This window comes from Hippopotamus amphibius, chromosome 8 (genome assembly GCF_030028045.1).
Source record: "Hippopotamus amphibius kiboko isolate mHipAmp2 chromosome 8, mHipAmp2.hap2, whole genome shotgun sequence".
NCBI lineage: Eukaryota > Metazoa > Chordata > Mammalia > Artiodactyla > Hippopotamidae > Hippopotamus > Hippopotamus amphibius.
Window position 1 is genome coordinate 97,984,027 of NC_080193.1, and position 20,762 is coordinate 98,004,788.

The 20,762-nt window shown below is 40.1% G+C and overlaps 1 long non-coding RNA gene across 1 annotated transcript in view; it reads left to right on the top strand.

Annotated features, from left to right (window-relative positions):
- LOC130858413 (uncharacterized) overlaps positions 1-20,762 on the top strand; it is a 171,015-nt gene that overhangs the window by 5,222 nt on the left and 145,031 nt on the right. The window contains exon 2 of the long non-coding RNA XR_009055051.1: positions 4,242-4,293. This is a non-coding gene — a long non-coding RNA (uncharacterized LOC130858413). The remainder of the gene's footprint in view (positions 1-4,241; positions 4,294-20,762) is intronic.

Below are 20,762 nucleotides of genomic sequence, written 5' to 3' on the forward strand. Positions count from 1 at the left end.
TTCCTATGACACTTAGTACCTTCAAATGTACTATCTGTTTTACTACTTTTTATGTTTATTGTTGACTGGTTCCCCTGCTAAAATACACATTCTAATAAGCAGTGTCTTTGTTTTGTTCACTGATGTTATCAAACACTTGGAACTATGCCCTGACATATAATAGGTGCTCGATATATGTTTGTTGAATGAATTTCCAACTTGCCTATGTTCAGGTGGTTCATACTGTTCAGATTTATTTTCTTGGTTGCTTTTGTAATGAGGAGGAATATAGTAGGTTTCATTCTTATTTGGTAAGATTTCCTATAATCTTGATATAGCAGATATCAATAAGAATTCCTGGAAGCAATTGAAATCCCAAACACCCCTCTATCTATAACAGAAAAAAAGAAAAAGAAATAACCCAAATGTCCCCATACTAAACGTTTAACTATTTAATTCAACTTTTGTCCCTTATATGTACTTGTGCCTCTTTTCACATTACATGGAAACTATTTATTTGCTTGTCTGCATCCTTTATTGAACCTTGAGCTCCCTAAAGGCAAAGCTGTGTTTTGTGGAACTTGCATCCCTAGTAACTGGCATATAATTGGTGCTCAGTAATGTTTCTTGAATGAAAGAATGAATGAATGATTAGAATTTCTCCAGCACTGGTTAAGGGAGAGAAACCCTGCCCAACTGATTCAAACATCTGATCTACTTAACAGTTCTTCCCCTGCAGTGTAGATGGATGCTTGAGAGTCTTCATAATTGGAAACAGTGCAAGATGGAGCTGTTGTCAGTGCCCATGAAGTAATCCTGTGACTTTAATTGTACTTTCCATATAGTTTTCCAACAGAGAGGAGAAAGCACTGATCTGTTACATCTGTTTTGTTTTGTTTACCAGTTATAGTTCCCTATAACTGGTAAACCAAGGCGAAGACAATGTCCAAGTGGAAGTGTGAGTAGGCAGTTGTTTAAATGACTCTAAAGTTTGGGAGAGTGATTGGGAAGAAGATATATAAATTAATATATCACTTCTTAAAATTAATCTTCAACAACAAAACTCTCCATTTCTACTTTCTCTTCTAGCTACTGTCCCGTTGTCGTTTTTTTTTTTTTTTTACTCTCTACAGTAAATATCTCTGAAAGAGTTCTATATTTACTGTCCCAATTCCTTTTCTCTCATTTTCTGTTAAATCCACTCTAACTAGCTCTTGCCCCCAGCATTCCACCAAAACTGCTCTCCGCATTACTTAATCCAATGGCCTGTTCTCAGTCCTCTCACTTAGCAGCAGCATTTGACACAGTTGATCACAACCTGCTCCCTGTAACACTTCCTTCACTTGTTACACTTGTTTCTTCAGTGTTAAAGGGCACTTCGCTCTCCTGATTTTCATTGTGTACTACTGGTCATTGTTCTCAATCTCCTTTGCTCACTGACCTCTTAATATTGGAATGTCCCAGGTCCTGTCCTTGGACCTCTTCTATTACTATACTCTCTCCCGCAGTGTCTCATTCAGTCTCATGACATTAGATATGATAAATATCCTCAGAACCCCCGAGCCTCAGATCTGGCCTCGTACATCCAAGAAAATCCACATCTCTACTTGTGTATTTAATAGACTTCTCCATTTTATCAAACCCAAAACTAAACTCCAGATCTCTCCTCCCCTCAGAAACCTTCTCTACTTACAACTTTATCTCAATTAATGTCAGCTCCATCATTCCCATTGCTGAGGCCGACTCAGCAGCCCTTTTACACCCTACATCCAATCTGTCATCAAATCCTGTTGTCGTCTGTTCAGCATATGTGACCACTCTTCCCATCTCCACTGATACCACCTTGATCCAAGCCGCTATTACCTTTGATTAGGATTCTATATCAGCCACCCTTAACCTTCATTCTTTTCTCAGCCCAGCAGCCAGAGTGATCCTTTTAAACCATAAAGCCGACCACACCATGGTTCTGTTCAAATCTATCCAGTAGCTCTCCATCTCACTCAGAAAAGGCTGTGATTCTTACAATTAGGCCTATAAGACACCATTTCCTCTCTGATCTTACTTTCTGCTCTTCCTCCCCTACCTTCCTCTGCTCAGGCCCGTTGACCATCTTGCTGTTCCTCAAGCACTTTGGAGACACTCCCCTCAGGGACTTTGCATTTGCATTTCTCTCTGCTCAGGATGCTCCTTCCAGACGTTTCCATGTCCTGATCTCCTCAGGTCTTTGCTCAAACGTCCCCATTTCTGTGAGGCCTTCCCTTACTACCCTGATGAAAATTGTTTACCCTACGCCCCACCTCTCCCTTTGCTCTTTTTGCTCTCCCTCTCTCCCTTTGCTACTTAATTTTTCTCCATAGCACCTGTCACTTTCTGGTATGCTGTATGCTTAGCTCTTTTGTTGTCCTTGCAGGTACTATTGTCTTTTTTCACCGCTATATTCTAAACATCTAGAACAGTGTCTTGTACATAGCTGGCACTTAAATGTTTGTTGAGTGAATGAAGTTGAAATTCTGGACTTAATATTAATCTCCTGGTATTGGTTTCCATAAACAGGTCTCCCTCAGTTTGATCACCTCTGTATACATCTATAAATATTGTTTCTATATTTCGGCCTGAATCATGGTGGGTCCACCAAAGTATTACCTTCTTGTGGGGCCTGATTTCGGCATGGCCACGCTCTTTGCCATCTCTGTCTCAGTTCCATATAACCTGAAAGAGATGAAGGCCTCTTTGAAGCTCTCTGATCTTCCCACGTCTCAGAGTCAGAACTGAAGAACTGATCAGGAAGATTCTGGTTGCTTCTTATTTCTATTTTGAGGATCAGGTGGTAAGCTACTAGTATTCCTGCGTTCTTGTCTTCCTGTGGCTGAAAGCAATGCCATGTAAACAAAAGCAGATGGCTTCTTATCCTCCTGGAAACTACAAAAGGCCAGTGGTTGGCAAATGAAACCGGTAGCAGCAACAAGTGAATATGTATTGAGTTCTTACTTTGTGCCAGGCACTGTTTTAAACACTTCTGATTTATTAACTAACATAATACCCATAATAACTCAATGAGGAAAATACAAATATTAGGAACATTTTATAGATGAGTAAGCTGAAGCATGGAGGGGTGAAGAAATAAACATCTTCAAGGTCTTAGAGCTAACAAGTGGCAGAGTCAAAATGTGAACCCCGGCAGGCAGCCCGCCTCCAGAGCCCACACTCTTAGCCACTGCCTGGTTGTAGAATGAAAAGTGGGGGAGGGAATTTGCTTTGAGAAGAAAGCAAATTATAATTCCATCACTGTGAGTCTATCATTCTGAATGCATCATGGTGACCCAAGCACTTTCTTCTCATATCAGTTCTATTGCCATTTTCATGCATGACACAAGAATTAGGCTAAAAAGCTTCCACAATACCTTGTCACTCTTCCTAGGCGAAGGAGTAGGCTCCCTGAAACCCTCTGCCTAACCACCCCCTTTCATTTTTGCTTCACTAATTCCTGCTCTTTAGCTGAACTCTGAGGGGCATGTTATAAACTCTGAGCACCCTATCTAACTCCCTACCCCAAACCAACACCCTAGTCTGATTTAGATGCCTGAATTCCATGTTTTTGTTTCCATCAAAACACCTATCACACTTGTAACTTCCCTGGCCGTCCAGTGGTTAGGACTCCAAGCTTCCAATTCAGGGGGCAAGGGTTTGATCCCTGGTCAGGGAACTAATATTCTACATGCTGCATGGTGTGGCCTTAAAAAAAAAAAAAAAAAAAGTAACAGATAAATCTGATGGAAAAAAATTATTTTGAACAAAAAGCACCTATGACACTTACTGGTGATTAATTGTTTAATTGTCTAGTTCTCTGCCAGAGTGTAACTTCTGTGAGGGCAGAGGTTGCATCTGCCTTATTCACGGCTGTATCCTTAATACCTAGCATGGTGTTTGGGACATTGGAGAAGTTCAATAAAATGTGTCTTTAATGAGTAAAAGTGGTATTTCTGTAGAATATCTGCAATCATACCCATGCATTAAGTTGAATTTTGTTTTGGCCAGACTAGTCCATCTTTTCAGAAATGGGAAAGATAATTTTCTTTTAGCCTGTGCCTTCCAGCTGCTGGGTTTTTATGTTATCATTGCTTATGCCATAATGCTAGTTTTCAATTAGTGCCTCTTTCTGCTTCATATTCAACTAACATTCAATTGCAATGTAATAAATGTCTCCTTGAGGTCTTTCATATATGTCTACTTATTTAAATTGAGATAACTTCTTTGGGTTTCAGCTTCTTCAGCTATGCAACCAAGATACCTGGTTGACTTGTGCAAGATCAAACTGTAAGTTTGAGAATTGGGGTTTGAATTTAGAACTTCCAATTCTAAATTTAGCTTTCTTTTTTTCATATGTGATGTTGCCTTTCTGTTCCCATCTCTGCTTCTTTTCTATTAGTCTATAGTTAGCACCCTTATTACTGAGTGACAAGCATATTTCATAATCTTATAAGCACTTCCTTCAAAAAAATTTTTCCCAGTCCTTTGTTCTGTTTTCCACTTTTATTTATTTTCTTCCTGTTTCAACTCTGTCAAATTCTCTCCCAAACAGTGGCACTCAGTGTTTATGAAAACATTTCTGGGGCCTGTCCTAATCTCATGTATGGATTAAGGGCTTTAGTGATATTTGGTTATTTCTATTATTATTCCTATTCTATTATTATTACCTATTTGAGAAAAAGATATAAGAAGAGTCCCAGGGATTGGAAACAGGACACATACTATTTGGGCTCCTGATCAAGCAAGGTGATTGAACACATACTTTTTGCTTTGCTTATTCCTGATGCCCCACAGTAAAGGTGTAAGAAAAGTAAAAACCCTTATGATAGACAGAATAATTGTCCCCTCATAAATACTCATGTCTTAGTTCCTAGAACCTATGAATGTTATCTTACTTGAAAAAAAGGACTTTGTAGGAGTGATTATGTTAAAGATTTTGAGATGCAGAGATAAGCCTGGATTATTTGAGTGGGCCCAGTGTAATCACAAAGCGTCTCATATGGGAAAGAGGGAGGCAGGAGAGTTAGAGTGAGAGAAAGAGAGAGAGAGAGAGATTGGAAGATGCTCAGCTGCTGGCTTTGATGATAGAGGATGAGGTCACTAGCCAAGAAATGCAGACAGCCTATAGGAACTAGAAAAGGCAAAGAAACATATTCTCCCTTAGAGTTTCTTCAAGGCATGCAGCCCTGCCAACACCTTGATTTTAGCCCACTAAGACTGATTTTGGACTTCAGATCTCCAGAACTATGAGATAATAAATTTGTGTTGTCTTAAGACAGTAAGTTTGTGGTAATTTGTTACAGCAGCAATAAGATACTGATACAACCCCTCAAGCACAGAAAGAACAGAAAAGTGGACAGTGGCAGTTGAGGAAATTCAGCACATGCTTAAAAGATAGGATGGATGGAGGAAGTGTAACTGACTTGGCAGAGTGGGAGAAGCTGATACCTGAGTGCCTGCAAAAGGGGTATAGATGAGAAGGAAACCAATTTGCCTGACAGAAATCCAGAAGGGTTCTGGAACTAGAGGCCATGCCAGCTTTATCCCAATGCAGAGCCAGAAAAGAGTACAAAAAGAGGCCTGCAGAACATTTGTCCAAATATTTAAAAGTTATAAATCCAGCTAACAAACTGCTAACTAAAATATATTCAATCCTTCTGTCTTGAGAAATGCAGAGAAAGGACCTCCATTTGGGGGTACTCCTGTGAATTTAAGGAAATTGTCCAGCGTGAAAGAGAGAAACCAACTAACCACCAAACGGAAAGTCTAACGTGTATGAAGGTATTGAGATGAAATTTAAACAAGTAGTAGAGAGTTTTGAATTGGTGGTATGCGCTTTGGAAACTAAATGAAAAGAAAATACAGTTATTAACTGGAGGAAAACAAAAAGTTTGGCAGGAGAGGAAAAGTAATCATAGTTATTACGTGACTCTAACTAGAATACAAGGTCCCAATATTGTAAGTACTCATTATTAATCTCATCACAGTTAAAATATATAGGGAGAGGAACATGTATGTAGTGGGTGTACAGAGAAGGAGGAGAATAAATCCTCATTTCCATAATGAAAAGTCAATAAGTAATGCCTAAAACAGAAATATCAAGTTACTACAATTAAAACATGTGTGTAGAGATGTGGAGGTCACTTCCAAAGAATTAGCTAAAAAGATTCACAGTGGCTATCTCTGGGAAAGGGTAAATATTCATTGAGAGAGCTTGACTTTGCAAACTTTGAGCATGTGTATCTTGGATACAACTAAATTCTTATTTTTAAAAAAAGAACAAAACATGATCTTAAGGGGAAAAATATTGAAGATTCTTTCCTGGATTTGAAAAACATGAGTGTTAAGATTGAAAAAGACATTCAAATCTCTTGAAAAACATGATCTTAAGGGGAAAAATATTGAAGATTCTTTCCTGGATTTGAAAAACATGAGTGTTAAGATTGAAAAAGACATTCAAATCTCTTGAAAAATATCAGAGCACATGATCACAAAATTTTAGAACACCCATTAAAAGCCTCTGGGAGGGCACGAAGATACATTCAAAGGACTAGAAATAAAAACAACAGTGGTCTTCTCAATAGCATCATTGGAAACTAGAAGACAATGTCTTAACACTTTCCAATTTTGTGGGAAAATTATTTCAAATTCAGTATTCTATTGCTTTCAGACATATTAGATCTTTCTTGTCATGAACACTTTCTCAGGAAACTGCTCGGAAGATATGCACTACCAAAATGAGGTAGTAGATTAAAATGGGCATCATGAGAAAATCTACAAACAGTAAATGCTGGAAAGGGTGTGGAGAAAAGGGAACGCTCTTGCACTGTTGGTGAGAATGTAAATTGATACAGCCACTATGGAGAACAGTATAGAGGTTCCTTGCAAAACTAAAAATAGAATTACCATATGACCCAGCAATCCCACTACTGGGCATATACCCAGGGACAACCATAATTCAAAAAGACACACGTACCCCAGTGTTCATTGCAGCACTATTTACAGTAGCCAGGTCATGGAAGCAACCTAAATGTCCGTCAACAGATGAATGGATAAAGAAGATGTGGTACATATATACAATGGAATATTAGCCATAAAAGGAACGAAATTGGGACATTTGTAGAGACATGGATGGACCTAAAGACTATCATACAGAGTGAAGTAAGTCAGAGAAAAACAAATATCCTATATTAACACATATATGAGCAATCTAGAAAAATGGTACAGATCAACCAGTTTGCAAGGCAGAAATGGAGACACAGATATAGAGAACAAACATATGGACACCAAGTGGGGAAAGCAGGGTGGGGGGTGGGCGTTGGGGTGGGATGAATTGGGAGATTGGAATTGCCATATATACATTACTAATAAGAAAAAATATATCAAATTGTACACTTTAAATATATGCAGTTTATTGTATGTCAATTATATCTCAGTAAAAGTTCTAAAAAAAAAAGAGTAAAAATATGAGGTAGTAAAACCAAAAAAAGAAGATTCAGGAAACAAGAGCATATGTGTCAGTTTAGGCTATGATGCAGTAACAGACAATACCAAACTCTCCATGGTTTACAATATAGGTTTATTTCTCTTCACCCATGTGTCCTTTGTGTTGTTCTGCTCCTTGTCACCTTCATAATGAGACCCAGGCTGATGGAGCATCCTTTATCTGGGAAATTGCTAGTCTTGTGGCAGAGGGAAAAGAGATGATAGATCTGTCTCTTAAGCTTCCACCTTGGAATGTCACATGTCATTGGTCAAAGCAAGTCGCATGGTCACTTCTGAGTTTAACAACACAGAAATGTAAAATGCTTCCGTAGGATGGGACATCACAAGTCATAACCAAGCCTGCCTTCAATGGGGCAAGTATTGCTATAGTCGACCCCAAGGCAGGAGCAGCGAATATTTTGAACAGTGTTATAGTCTTTCCCAAAGGGAACCCCTGCATAGAAGGAGGCAGAGGGCATACCCAGGTCAGCAGCTGTGAGAAGAAGAGGAAAGCCCCAGGAGGAAGGTCAGACTTGGGGAGGTGAGATTGGCATTGACAGTTTTTCTGACAGGTTTGATTACTAGATAGCTGCTACTCTGGGTAGGCACTAGAGGATAGGAGAGTTGGGGTAGGATACTGCTGTCTTCTTATAAGCTTTTTTTGTAAGAAGTGAGTTTTAAAGAAATATGTAATATAATAATTTAATATAAATTTGAATTATTTTTTAAATGGATAGAAATTTGGCTTTACTTTGATGTGTTTGTGTGTGCTTCTGTGATGTATGTGTCCTATGTTTGTGGATATGTGTGTGATTAAGACAGTTTTTTTCAGACTATAGTTAGGAATAGTTTGTTACCCATCTGCCACAAGGTAAGTACAGAAGTTGAGAATAAACATTTACAAATTTTAATAGCAATTCGACAGAGTATTTTGTGTTTGTTGATATCAGTAATACAAAATTTGGGAACTTATATTTTGTATATTTTGTTTTTTTAAAAAGCTGCCTTTCTAGTAACTCATTTCTACTGTAATTTACAAAAGTTTGCAGTTGATTACAAATCTTAAAATTCGGTCCTTCACCACAGATAGTTTTAGAAGTGCTGATTTACAGTATAAAGGTAAGGATTTAGGATGAATATATTTGAGAATTATTGTGCTAGAACAATCAGCAAAGGGCCAATGCCACATTTTCTGGCCACCCTTCTTCCTCCACAATCATATATATGAGAGTTTTATGTAGAAAGAACAGAGGCATATTGAGGTCAGCATTTTCCATCCTTCCACGATTAAGTTGTTTACGATATTTTCCTCTTCCTCCACCTTACTGTCTCAATAAAGCACCTGGAAAGAAACCAGAGAAAACAGTGGTATTTTCCAAGAAGCCATAGGAAGACAGCATTAGTAACCCTGAGAAGGTGGAGACATTTGACTTTCTAAGGATAACAGCTTTCTTTTTTGCAGTCCTATCCAAATTCTGCATTTTTTTTTTTTACTTTTTTTTTTATTATTATTTTTTTTTTTGGGGGGTACACCAGGTTCAATCAACTGTTTTTATACACATATCCCCATATTCCCTCCCTTCCTTGACGCCCCCCCCTCGAGTCCCCCCCACCCTCCCTGCCCCAGTCCTCTAAGGCATCTTCCATCCTCGAGTTGGACTCCCCAAATTCTGCATTTTTAACTGCACTGCTCTTTCTAGTGTTAATAGTCAAATATCTAAGGCACTAGTAGTAATAATATAAAAAGATAAGGTTTCTCTTCCTTCTTAGCTGTCTTACTAGGATCTTAACTCCTTCCCCTTCAGGCTTTATGCCTTTGCTACCTGATGCTTATTCAAAGAAAACATCCACACTAAATGTCTTTTGGGGCATAAAAACTAATGCTTTACTGTGCTGAAGTAAAATATAATTTATAATAGAATGTACGTCAGAAGTACCAGAGCACATTTCTTCTCTAGAAGAGTAACATTTCTTTCAATATATGGATGAAAAGGATGAAGTGGTCATTAATTCTTTCAATCTTAAAGCTGATGTTCACATGCACCTTGATAAAACTTTTCTGATCTCTGTATAAGTTGTGGTTCAGTCATGTATGTTGTCTTGGTGACACTGGAAAACAACATAGATGATTCATGCCCTAAAAGGAATTGTTACTACCTAAACTCAGGTACAGGATACAGCAGTTCAAATCACACCCTAAGAAGCATCGCATCTCTGCATAGTGAAAGGCCATCAGAGGTTAGCTTGTGAGGTAGGAGCTACTGTATCTCCTAAAACTGCATCAAGGTATCTGGTTTTTGTGTTCAGATACTTAATGAGTAGTTCTCAAGTGTTCTTTTTCACACACAGTACATTTCCATCAATAACATTGAAAGATGGAGTGGGGAAAGGGATATTGTCTATTTTCAAAAGTTCCTGCCAGCTAGATTTTGGCCCCCTCCTTCTACAAGGAATTTAGAAAGAAGTTACTTGTTTGAGTATGTAAGGATCATGGAGAAGGGGAGAATAAATCTATTCATCTGTACACATACCAAGGCCACAGATGAGAATAAGAACCCTTAAAAATCTCAGTGTCATGATTGCCGTGATTTTTTTGTGTAGACATTTCTGAGCCAAGAATCTAGCCCTGTCAGCTAAATTCTTATATGTTAGTATTTGACACACTTTTTTTAAGGGACCTGTCAAAAATGACGGTGGTTTGGTATGTGTTTCTGTAAACCACATTAACTACAGTGTTACTTCTTCCCAGGAAGTATCTTCTTACCAACTGAACTTAGAGGATGCACTTGCTTATACCTCCCTTGCACAAGCAGATTTTATATCATTAGGGTCTTGCATTTGTAGATCAGGAAAAAAAAATTTGTTTCACCCTAATCCATTGTTTTGAGCAGATACTATTGCAGTTCTGAGATCCTCTTAAGATAAGAGGTCCCTTAGTACATGTATTCTCAAACTATGAATGAGGGTTATAAACATCAGTGAAATGGAATTGAATTTATTAGAATTTGGTGTGTTTTCGGCCCTGGTTCTTGACAGCCTTGGTTCCTGTTCTAGGTTCACAGAGTCTCCCTAATTAGACTGATCCTTTTCCAGGATGGACTAGATCCTTTTTTCCCCACTCCCTACCCCGCCCGTCCCCCCCCCCCCAACCCCGCACCAGTATAATTACTCTGTGTAGATTCATATAATGAATCTGCAAATGTTATTAATATATTATTGTCTAATGCTCTGCAAATGTCACTAACATGTATCCTATAGTACATTGCTAAGTGGTTTTTGTAACTGTGGTTTTTTGAGCCCAACCAGTAGAATGCTTTTGTAATTGTGTGTCAGAGTTTCTTGTATTTTTTCTGGGAAGCCGGAACTGAATCATTTTCAGGACTTTTATATAACCTAGTCTGTCATCTTTAATCCAAAATTAAACAAACAGTGTATGCTCTTGTGGCCTATGTGGTACAAGGTATGAAAGAGCTGTAATCAAAACACTGCCTGAGTGGCTCACTGCAGCCCAGAAATGTTTACTGGAATTACCCGTAATATAGTGTGAAGCCAAAGGCGTTTAGAAAACACGCCCTCTTTCCTTCTGCTAGGACTTGCCCGAAGTTGTCGCTTCACTGTCAGAGCTTGCTGCACACACACAGGCAGAGCTCCTGGCACGTGAAAGGAAGTAAATCACCCATTCCTGTGTCATCTTTCCCATTGGACTGTAAGTGCCTCAAGCCCAGGGACAAAATTTTACTCATCCCTTTAGCCGTGCACCTCCTTCTATGTGCCTGTGTTTTTGACCTGAACAGAGGGAACCAAACGAAACCCAAAACACACACAGGACACAAAAGACTGGAATTAGAGGTCTATGTGTAGCAGAGAGAGCTGCTATGCTTGGGGTAACATATGGAGCAGGTGTGGAAGACCCAGGCTAAAGATTTCATTCTTAAAATTCTCAAAGGTGAGGAATTATTAAATAAGAGGCTGATAATTTTTTTCCAAGGGGAAAAAATACAAAAATCAAAGATTGTATGGGACATACAGAGGACACATAAGTTTTCTTCACTATTTTGAGCTTTTTCTCCTAAAAGGGGGGAAACTGGTAACCACTTCACAGGATTGTGGTGAGAGTGAAATAAAAATGTCCATGTGTAGCACTTAGCACTGTCCCTGGCTCATTGTGGCTAGTAAGTATTAGTTATTTTTATCATCATATTTCATTGTATCTAATTAAAAGGTATTTTTTGTGTCACTAAGAAAAATATTGCCCATGAAACTATTACACGGTGATTTCTTATCACCAAAATTATTTTCTATTTCTTGAAAATTTAGGTCTATCTAGATGGATTTTTAAAATCATATTTTATGCTCAGGTCATATATAAAAAGGTAAATGTAAACAAATTATTTGAGGTATTTCTAGAACTTTTTCATGTTCAGAATCTAATTCTTCATAATCACTTTAAGACTCAGAGACATTGATTTCTGTGTTTTTCTTTACAATGTTGTCTGTGAGATCAAGTGCTGGGAATTTGAAATGGAGCACTTCTAAAATGTGCCCCTCTGCTGAATCCCAGATTTTCTTTAAGACCACTGACACCCACTCTCCTTGTGTTTATTCCATCTTGCCAGAAAGTGTCAACAGAACATTTTCAAATAACAACCAAATTCATATTCTTTCATGAATTTCTGCTCTTCACATCCTAACCTGCCTCTTCCATGGTCTTCCCACATTAGTTAGTGATACCTCCATCATAGTAGTTGCTCAGGAAAAAAATCCCTGGAGTCGTTTTTGGCTCTCCTCTGGTTGTTATGCCCCATATCCATTTCACCATGATGCTAAATCCAAAATCTGGCTCTCATCTGCCCCTCTTTACACTACTTCTCTGGCCTGAGGCATCATCCTCTCTCACCTATAATTAGCTTCGAATAGGTTTTTCTACTTCTGTCTTGGCTCCACTAGTTTTATTCTCCACGTAAAGGCTTGAGTGAATCTTGCAAAAATAAGTCAGATCATGTCTCTTTGCTACTCAAAACCCAGCGATAGCTCTCCATTTCACACAGAGTAAGACCTAAAGTGTTTGTAACAGCCCCCAAACCCCTACAACTGATGCTCCCTGCTTCACTTCTCTCCTCCCCTTCTACTCCCTCCACTGGCCTCCAGGCTTCTTCTCAAACTCACCAAGCATATCCCTGCCTGAAGGTCTTTGCTCTCGTTCTTTCCACTACCTGGAATCCTCACCTTCTGGGATCTACAGAGTTAATTTGCTCACTTCCTTCGAGTCTTTGCTCAAATCTCCTGTTCTCACAGAAGCCTACCTTGCCACCCTAATTAATACTATAACCTGAACCTTCCTCTCTACCCTAGTCCGCCCTAGCCCCCTTAACCCACTCCACATTTTCATTTTCCATAGCACTTATCATTGTAACATGCTATAAAATTTACTTATTATAGTTTATTTATCATCTATTTTTCCTCACAAGAGTAGGCACCTTTGATTTCTTCACTGATGTTTCCCAGAATGGTACCTCATCTGCATTCATTCAATACTTGTTGAATCGTACTGAATTGTGATAAAGTCCTGTAACTGAGGTCCGTACAAGGTGCCATGGCCCACACAGAACACGCTAAAACTTGTGAAGGACTTATTGCCTCAGCTGAACTTGTAAGGATAAACACAGTGAGGCAGCCAAAGGAATCATGAGAAGCAATTAAGTTACAGGTGCAAAGTACTCCCCTAGGTATTGTTTCTGGTGGATATTTGGATTGGACTCTACCTGTTGATTACAGTTCCGGGTATGAAAGTCAAGCCTCATAGGTAATAAACATTGCAAAAAAATTTCAACAAAGCTTATTTTTGCCTCAGTGCACCACGTTATCATAGTGAGCACAGATAACATTTCATGGTCAGACCGCGTGGGCCAGGAATTTGTTTGATTAGCCAAGGTGCTAAATTTTTGTTTTGATCAACAGAGTAATCAGTAATGAAAATATTAAGGTTCTGCTAGCCAAAATAGTAGTTAAGGAGGTTTACAATCTTTAGAAAGGAATGCAATGGCATGGAGATTTTTCTCATTTAAGGTATTTTTTCAGCATAGACCAGGTATTGTCCTCAGAGATAGAGCCTTTGCTATTTTGGTACATGGGATAAGATACAAATTCCCTCTCAGTCAGCTTTGTAATTTCTGATGTATGACTTATGTGTTCTTAAACATTTATGCCATCTGGTGGCTTAACATTTAAATAATTATTCTTGATAATTAGATGTCAAGCTCAGTTGTTTCTAGCTGTTGGAGGAGTATATGTGCTGTCAACATGTAAATATAACACATTTTAGAATTGTGCACGGTTTAAAATGTTTGCTTGTGCCCTTTAAATCTCATTAGGCAGATACAAAGCTCTTTCTGCCTCCCTAATTTTGATTCTTTTCATAGAATCACCTAAGCTCAGTCTCTGGCTGGCACACAGTAATCAATACACATTATCTGAATGACTGAATCAAATATATTTTGATCTAGAATAAACATATACTCTAAGCCTCAAGAACTTGGGGAAACTTGACTTAATGTACTCTTCTGTGTCAGTAAAATAGGGCTCATCATAGTTCCCATCTCAGTCTTTGTGAGAACTAATATATGTAAGTCTTTGGCATATTTCTTTTATTAGTAGACTTTGTTTTTTAGAACAGCTTTAGATTTACAGAAGTGAGCAGATAGTACAGAGAATATATACCTACATCCCCTCCTCTCACCCCATCCCATGCCTGGTTTCCCCTATTATTAACATCTTACATTAGTGTGGTACATTTGTTACAGCTATTAAGCCAACATTTATATATTATTATTCATCAAAGTCTGTAGTTTATTCACATTTCCTTAGTGTCTACCTAATGTTCTTTTCTGTTCCGGGATCCCATCCAGGATACTAGGTTACATTTACTATTCCTGTCTTCTTAGGCTCCCTGGGACAGTTTCTCAGACTTACCTGTTTTTGATGATTTTGACAGGTTTGAGGAATACTGGTCAGGGATATTGTAGGATGTTTCTCTGTTGGTACATTTTAGGTGTGTAAAAGTGTTATTATATTATTGCTTCATATTTAGATTACATTGTGGAACAGAGGTAGGACGTGGTGGGGAGATAGTTTTGCTGGATGTAAAAGAAAGATTTATTTGAGGTTTGGTCATTTTATCAGTGCTTAAAGACTTTCTGGAAAAATTGTGGTTTTCCTACATCTATCCTTTCATCTGTCTGTTTGATTCAGTAAATATTCACCAAATCGCTCCTGATTTGCAATATCTGTATGTCTGTATGTCTTATCCTCCTCTGTAGAGCCACTTCCTAAGGCAGTGCCGGAAACATAGTAGATACTCAATAAATATTTGTTGAATTAATTAGTGAAAAATAAAATAAAATAAAATATTCACCAAATCCCTGTTGTGAGGGTAGAAGTGTGTTGGATGCTGGGGATTCAATGATGAACAAAACAAAACTGCCCTCATGGAGCTTCCAGTCAAACAGGGAGACAGTTAATAGGCCAAAAAAAAAAAAAAAAAAACCCTAAAGAATAGCTTGTGACAAGTGAAGAAAATAAAATGTTTTTATATTAAAGAATATCTCAGCTGCTGAGAGGAAGGGGAACTACTTTATTCAAATTATATATTAGTTAGGATCAGATTTAACTGTGAGGGGCAGAAAACTTTAAAAACAGAAGCTTAAGATAGGAATTTCTCTCTCATGTTCAGGAAGTCAGGGGTCAGTCTAGAGCTAATGTGGCAGCTCCATAGTATCCGGGTCCTAGGCTCCTTCCATTTTGTTGCTCTGCTGTGAATGGATTCATTTCCCAGGATCACCTCATGATCTAAGACAGTTTCCAGGGCTCCAGCCATCATATGTGAATTCCAACCAGCATGAAGGTGAAAGAGGCAGAGAAGGGAACACCCCCTTTCCCATTTCTGTTTACTTTTTGCTGGTCAGAACTTAGTCGTGGCCTTACCTAGCCACCTTACTTAGTCTTTATGCAGGTGGCCAGGTATACCAGTTAAGCATCAGAAGTGTTATTGCTATAGAACTGTGGTTTTCAAACTGCAGCATGCATCAGACTCACCTGCAAGACTTGTTGAAATACAGATCGCTGGGCCCCACCCCCAGAGTCTCTCTTTCAGTAGGAGGCCAAGAATCTGCATTTCTGACAAGTTCTCATGTCTTGTTGATACTGCTGGTCCAGGACCACACTTTGAGGGCCACTGCCATGGAAGAAGGGGAGCATGGATATTGGGGGAGTGGTCTCTGATTTGGAGCATAATTTGGGCTTTGATCATTTACATTTTTGTATTGGGACAGATTATGAGTTCAAGTATTTCATCTCTGATGTACCAAATCTTGGTAGCTGTACACAATTTAGTCATTTTTGTGTAAGGTCAGTATTTTGGTTATCTACTGATAGGTAACAAATTATCCCAAAAGACAGTAGCTTAAAGCAGTAATTTGCTTATGATTCTGTAGACCTGCAATTTGAGCAGGACTCAGTAGAAAAGGCTTGCCTCTGCTCTACATGTGTTGGCTGGTCATGACTCGGGCTGGAGGATGCAACATGGCCTCACTCACATGTCTGGGGATGGCTGTCAGCTGGGCACCATGGTGCTCCTCTAAGAGACTCTGTCTAGCAGTACAGCTTAGGTCTCCTTACATGGAGGCTTGGGGCTCCATGAGGGTGCCTAGAAATCACACTGAGTCCCTTCTGCCAAATTGTGAATCAAGCAAGTCACAAAGCCAGCCCAGATTCAAAAGGGGAGGAAATAGACTTTACTTATTGATGGAAGGAGTAGCAGAGTCACGTGGCAAAAGAGCATGCAGTTGAGGGGGATTATTGTGTCTGTCTCTGGCAATAGTCTACTGTAGCCAGGACTGAGAATGTCAATATTACAGCAGGAATCCCTAACAATTGTAAATATGGACATAGACCTGTCTATTGTTGTGTTTTACCCCACCAGGACCAGAGTATCATGTGGATGAAACACTTCCAAAATATTTTTGTGCACTGGCAGAAAAGAAGTACAACAAGATCAAACAGGATTTTAGAAAGGATTTATTGGTTATTGAAAACACTTTCCCATACCTTTATTGATCTAAAAGTTCACACACGAGGAAGAGAACACAAGTTGGAAATAAATTCATAAATATTTTTCTGTTGGCCTTCTTTAGACCCATGGCTATTTTGATTGAAAGTAGTGATCTCAACTTTTGAAAGTCAGTATTTTAAAAAATAGTGTTCTCATACCCATACAACAGGAATCCATACTCCAAAAGAGGTCAAGTTTATGGTATATTTATACGTGGTATCATTTAGGACGTGGGTAAGAGACATTCCTCCCCCCATGAAATCTCTACAAGTTCCTGAAATTTTACAAGGAGTGATTCATTATTTGTTCCAAGCATTGCTTATTTTCACTGGATTCTTACGCAGCAGATACTTCTGGGAAGGGGAGGATAGGAAGTCGGTAGCACTGTAGTATGAATAATTTAGCGGAACACTCTTATCAGAGAATTCTGAGAGTCCTGGATACCTTTGGAGGAAAGGGTTGCTGAAGGCAGAGCTGGGTGAGATGGGGAAAGGGAAGATGAGGACTGGTAAGATGGGGTACTGAGCAACACACCTGCTGCTGAGGTGGCATGCACTGGGCTTATGTGATGTTAAAACAACTGATTCCATACCGGCTTTTTATTTTGGAAAGAACATGTTGTTCCTATAATATGATATACATGGACTATTTGTGGTTTTTCCCTAAACACTTCTCCACAAAGAGTATTTCTTTACCCTTAAAATAGCTCCATGCGCCAGCTTTGAGGTCCTTCTCTTTTAACTTTTAGCTGTTGTGCTTTTCTTCTGGAACAAAGTATCTCTTCCAGCCCTTCCTTCTCACCCTATTTTCTCAGGTCGAGAGACAGCCTTGGCATTCTGCTGGAACTCTGAAGCTGCCGGTCCCGGTCCACTCTGGGAAAAGTTCAGCTTGGGCAGAGACCTTGCTGTTTGTTTGCCAGGTGTTGAATTGACCACAGGACGGAGCTGCCCTGCAGCCTGTGTTTTCCTTGTTTGAATAGCAAGCTTATTTACTTCTTTGATTTTCTTAAGGGTACCCAGTCTTTCCTTTTAATGTATGCCTTTACCCAGTGAAAACGAAATTCAACTCAGAAGCCCTGAGGAGTTACATTTTAGGGAGCTGCTTTTGTTTGAGGAGCTAATTTGGTGTGGGACTGTGATTTTATTATTCCCACAGAATGCGAGAGCCTGTTCCGAGGTTCAGATGAAAAGCTCTGTGACTAACAGGATTCTTTCTTCCTTTCTTTTTTTGGGTTACATTTCTCCCATTAGCTGCCAGGTCCTTTTGTGACACTTCTCCCAACTGAAGTGATTTACCACGCAGAGAGAGTGAAGGAGAGAGAATGTTTGGTTTCCTTTCACCCCGTGATGGTGGGGCTTCTACTCCTGCAATCAGGGCAGGCCAACAGCCTATCTCTTAGGTGGTGTGAGCTGTAGAAAGGAGACTTGACTCAGAACTACTGCAGTTCTGGAGAAATCCCCAGATACAGGGCAGAGAGCCAGTGGGTGCAGTCTGCCTCCTGGTTTTCCCTCCTAAAGCCAAAGGCTCTTCTTGAAAGCCAAGACTTAGTTTTGCAGCCAAACTAGAAATGGGGGTCCTTCTGCGGTAGTCCTGGGGATGTACTCAATATGGATTTTACAGTTAGCCAGAGCTTGTTGTAAACTGGAACTAGAGCTGAGCTAGCGTTTTGCCTCTTTTAAGCCTCTGCAAAGGCTTCCTTCTCCACACCCCAGCTGGCTGGCAGGATCCCAGGGGATACCCACAGGCTCTTGAAGGCTTCTTGATGTTGGAGTATCCCATTTTGCACTCTGAAGTCACTATTTTCTCCCCAACCTCTTCACAGAGACATGCATTTTTTTTTTGAAAATATGTGACAGTTTGACAGATCCACTTAGTAGCTTAGTGTCGTGACAGTAGCTGAAGAACCATGCGATAAAAGCATCTCTAGTCTTGACAGCTTGCAAACGTCCACCTGAAAAACAGGTGAACCATGGGCAATGAATTGGAGGGAAGTGCTAATTTGCTAACAAGATAGACCAACAAGATGTCAACAAGTAGAGAACAAAAATGCAATCCCTGGTATCCTCTTGGAGAAATCTCTGCTGATGAGTCCTCCACTTTCCAGCCTCTGTGCATGGGCTCCATCCAATGCCTAGAACTGCCCCAGTTTCTGAGCCAGTCCTGACAAGTAGGGACTATAGCAGTGTGCTATAAAAGTGTAACCAAGAAGAGAGAAACCATGCTGAGTATTTGAATGGGGAGAATGTAATGCAGATAACTGTTTATACAGGAGATGGAAGAGCTGAGAAGCCAAACAATAGATGGTGAGATAACTCAAAGAATGAGAACAGCAGGAAGCCACTGAAACTTCTGAAGTGGAACTCAGCAGGGAAGAAGTGCTTTTTTTTACCAGAGTGGTGGGGGCACGAAGGTCATCTGGCAGAAAACCATCTGGGACTGTCTGGTGGTAGTGGAGCCACAGAGGAGATGCCAGAGACACTGCCTTATACAGAGAAGGAGGGGGAAAATATCCCGGGAAACATGGCTCACCAAGGGTCAACCTCCTGGAATCCAGAGCAGAGCAGCAGAGGGTGAGGGCTACCCCAGGCAGGGAGTCCCATGTGGGTGTGTGTGGAAGGGAGTTCAGAATCAAGTCTTGCTGCTTGTGGACCTTGTGTCTTCAGTGCCAGGGATGAGTCCTGGCTGCCATGAAATGCACCAGTAACATCACCTCCTGTCATAAGATAGTCTGGTAAAGTGTAATGGTTAACATGTACTATAGAGTTCTTGCTAGGAATGTGGGTTGTATGAATGTATGCATTTATTCAGCTATAATCTTTAAGTTATACCTCAGTAAAGTATAAAAATACAGAAAGGGTATTAGGGTCTGGAGTCATACTCTGTATTTGCTACTCACTACTCTTAAGGACCTAATTGTCTCCTTGCCCCACTCTCCCCCCACGCCCAAATTCAGTGTTGAAGCTCTAACTCCCAATGTGACTGTATTTGGAGATAGGGTTTCTAAGAAGGTAATTGAGGTTAAATGAAGTCACAGGGTGGGGCCCTAACCCCATAGGACTTGTGTCTTCATCAGAAGGGGAAGATAGACCAGAGATCTCTCTCTCCACATGTGTACCCAATTAAAGGCCATGTGAGGACACAGCAGGAAGGCAACCATCTGCAAGCCAGGAAAAGAGGCTTCACCAGAAATCAGCCTTGCCAGCACCTTGATCTTGGACTTTGAGACTCCAGAAGGCTGAGAAAATAAATTTCTCTTCTTTACATCACCCAGTCTGTGGTATTCTGTTACAACAGCCCAAGCTGACTAATACACTAGCTGCGTGACTTTGAGCAAATCACATATCTTCTGTCAACCTTAACTTCTTCATATCAAAAATGGAGATGGTAAAATGTCCCCTTCACAAGGTATTTGGGCAAATTAAGTGATACATGAGTTTAAGGCACTTGCATGTAGTAAGTATGCATATGTAGCTGTTACTATTCATATCCCTGAATTTCTGCCTCTCAAGTCTCATCTGTTATCAGATGCTGCCTCCCAACCCCCCCAGCCTCACACATTATCTTGCTGGTCCTCTCCCTGTGTTCTACTCCTGGCATCCTTCTGCCACCACTTGGGGTCCGGCTGGCATCGCTCACCTGCGTTTCTTTTCGCTGTCAGTGCTCCACTTGCCGACACCATCTCCATGCTAAGAAGGTCGTGTCCCTGTGATTTTCTGCTTTTGTCCATCTACCATGTGGCTCGGGTGGCTGAGCCAGCTGTATCCCTTTCCCATGACCCCATCCCCTCTGGTCCTGGCTGCATCCCATCAGCCTGTGTGCTTAGGTTGGCCCAGCATACTGCCTGTCTTCTTGAGCACTCCAGTCTATTTACACTGAGTCTTGAAACTGTGGCTGCTCTAGATCTTTCTGTCTAGAAATGCATTGGGCAGGGTAAATGGATGAGCTGCTTTTGCATAGCAAGCACACTTTTATGTTTGTTTGTTTTTAGCTTAGATTGTGGGCTTGTTGGGTTGGCTTTTAGGAAAAATAATGGAAATTATATGTTTGGGAGGGTTGGGGGCCATGGTCACAGGCCGATTGGATACAACTTCCCAGCACAGTTCCTCACTCAGCGCTTATTACTGTTTTTATTCAGGCCTTGAGATTTGTGGTTGTCTGACTGAGG